The following is a 2,712-nucleotide window of genomic DNA, read 5'->3' as shown; positions in this document are numbered from 1 at the left end:
TGGCCGGTCGATCGTAGCTGGCGGGTGGGCGTGTAGAAGGTCATGCGGTCGCTGAGGCACTTGGGGCCCAGGTCGTGGAGAGCCTTGTGTGCGTGGGTGAGGAGTCTGAACGTGATTCTCTTGCTGACGGGAAGCCAGTGCAGGTCTCTCAGGTGTCCGGTGATGTGGCTGTGTTGGGGGATGTCGAGGATGAGTCGGGCGGAGGCGTTCTGGATGCGTTGGAGTCTTTTTTGAAGTTTTGCTGTGGTTCCGGCGTAGAGGGTGTTCCCGTAGTCCAGTCGGCTGGTGACGAGTGCCTGGGTGACGGTCTTCCTGGTTTCCGCGGGGATCCATCTGAAGATCTTGCGGAGCATGCGCAGGGTGTTGTAGCACGAGGATGAGACGCCTATGCCATAACTACGCATATGCGTAGTTAAGGCAGGGCACGGTCTCGCTGCTGGAAGACGGAAGTGGGAAGTCGCAGCGGTGGGGCTGTTTTTTTTTAGGGCTGGCCAGGGGTTGGGGTAGGTTTATGAGCAGTAGAAGTGGGGTGGGGGTGGGGTAGTGTAAGTTAGGGTGCAAATTTTTAGGCTTTAGGGCAGTGGGAGGCGAATGGGTAGTTGGGTTCGTTTTTAGGACGGGGTCAGAGTACGCTTTAGGGCAGTGAAAGGGGTAGGAGTAGTTTAAGGGGCAGCCCAGGGGTAGTATAGGATTTTCAGCCTTGGGACAGAGGGGGGAATGGGTAGTTGAGGTAGTTTTTAGGGCTGGGGGTGGGTAGTTTTTAAGGATGTGGAAAGGGTTCTGGTAGTTCAAGGGAAAGCGTGGGGGCTGAGGTGGTGGAGTGGTCGGGGTGGAGGGGGGTAGTGGCAACCTTAGCCACACAGAGCCTTTTACCATTCATGCCTATACCATGAAAAGCTATGGTAAAGGCATGTGTAGTAAAGGAATGTGTGGTTAAGACACATTCTTGGTTGGGCTGAGTGTAAAACCATTCATGCTTCTATCATACAACCCACACTGGGTACTCCAGGGATCAGTGATGCCTTTTATTTTTTAACGTTATGTATAAGGAGACAGGGGCCTGAATCTCATCTTTTGCCGCATCGCAGGAGAGGAAGACAGTCAGAGTGCAAGGTCTGCACCCCCGAGATTTCAGAACGGTTTTGTTTGGTGTCACTGTACTTTAAAGACTGGCAATACAACTTAACTTGACCTCAACATTGTGCCTGTACTCAATTCACATTACCCACTGTCACCTCACAGTTTCCAACCTCCATTTCTGGAGCACAATCTGGTGGAATGAAATTGGGGTGAGGTTTTTACAGTGTCTGGCCATTTGCTCAGAAAATGCAATTTTTCAATTACAGGCAGCCGGTGCATATGACCCCTTAAGTGAAAAAACATCTAAAAGCAAGTAACAGGGCAATAAGCAGCTCTTGCTGCATCTATTATATGCAGAGGTCCTGTATTTATATGCATTCAGGCACACCTTTGTGTCTAGCAGTTAGAAACTAAAATAATGTGCTTACATTATTCCAGTGTTGAACGGTAAGATGCTACTAAGCAGTGCTGTTAGAAATGGGAGCCTGTACTTGGCAGTAGTAGTTTCCTTTGTCCAGGTAGGGGCTCTTCTTCCTAGTCAGGGTAAGGGGGGGATACACTTTTAAAACAACCATTGGCAGCTTGGCACGAGCAGACGGGCTTATCTCAGAGGCAGTGTGTAAAGCAAATGTGAACACATACAGTAATACAGTGAAAATACTACATATGAACACCACACCAGTTTAAAAAATAAGTAATCTTTATCTAAACCAAACAAGACCAAATGACAAACATAAACAATACAGTTATCAAGCTATCCTTAAAAATAGGTTATTCACTCAAATAAAGTTTGAAGCAACAAATCCACCTGGAGCTATTACGACACTGTGACAGGTAAAAACTCCCAAAGTACAGCGCCGACCGCGAAGTGCGAGGCATCAGGCACAGAGTAAACAGACCCCCAAAGAACAGTACCTTGGAAACTATGAAAGCCAAGATGGTACAGGGCATCGGGGAGGTGATATTTCATTGGGGCTGGGAGGCATCAGCTCCTTACGACCCCAGGGGAGGTGGACCCTCGGTTCCTTACTGCAATTCAGGGAAGGTGAGACGTTGGTTCCTTACTGTGTTGGGGAGGTGCAGTCAGCGGCCTCAGTGACACCTTTGGAGTTAATGCGGCACGGCATCAGCAGGCTTTGGCCCTTAGGTGCAAGTCAGGGTGGTGCATCATGCTCCTCCCGAGCGGTGCCCATGGCTTCGATGCAGGGTACGGCATCTCTCTCTGACATCGGTGTTGCAATTTCCTTCTGTGGCAGCTGAAACAGCAGTTCCAGATGTAGACAGAAGATATGAAGTCTTTGTGTCTCTGAGACTTCAGAACAGGAGGCAAGCTCTAGTTCAAGCCCTTGGAGATCTTCCTCAAGTAGGGGACACAGCAAACAGCAAAGACCTTCTCCATTACTGGGTAACAGGAAGCCACTGCAGGTCAGCCCCAGAGAGCAGAACAGCAGAGGGGCAGTATTCCTCCTCAGCTTCTCCAGCTCTTCTCCTTGGCAAAGGTACCGCTTGATTCCCAGAAGTGATCTAAACTTCTGGGGTTTGGGCCCCAATATTTATACTACAAAATCCTTTGTTCTCGGGTGGCAGAGAAGCCCAGAGCTCAGTTAAAACCAGTTCTGTCCACTCTGGTGC

Source organism: Lissotriton vulgaris, unplaced genomic scaffold (assembly GCF_964263255.1).
Source record: "Lissotriton vulgaris unplaced genomic scaffold, aLisVul1.2 SCAFFOLD_537, whole genome shotgun sequence".
Taxonomy (NCBI): Eukaryota; Metazoa; Chordata; class Amphibia; order Caudata; family Salamandridae; genus Lissotriton; species Lissotriton vulgaris.
Note: the sequence above shows the minus strand (reverse complement) of the source record.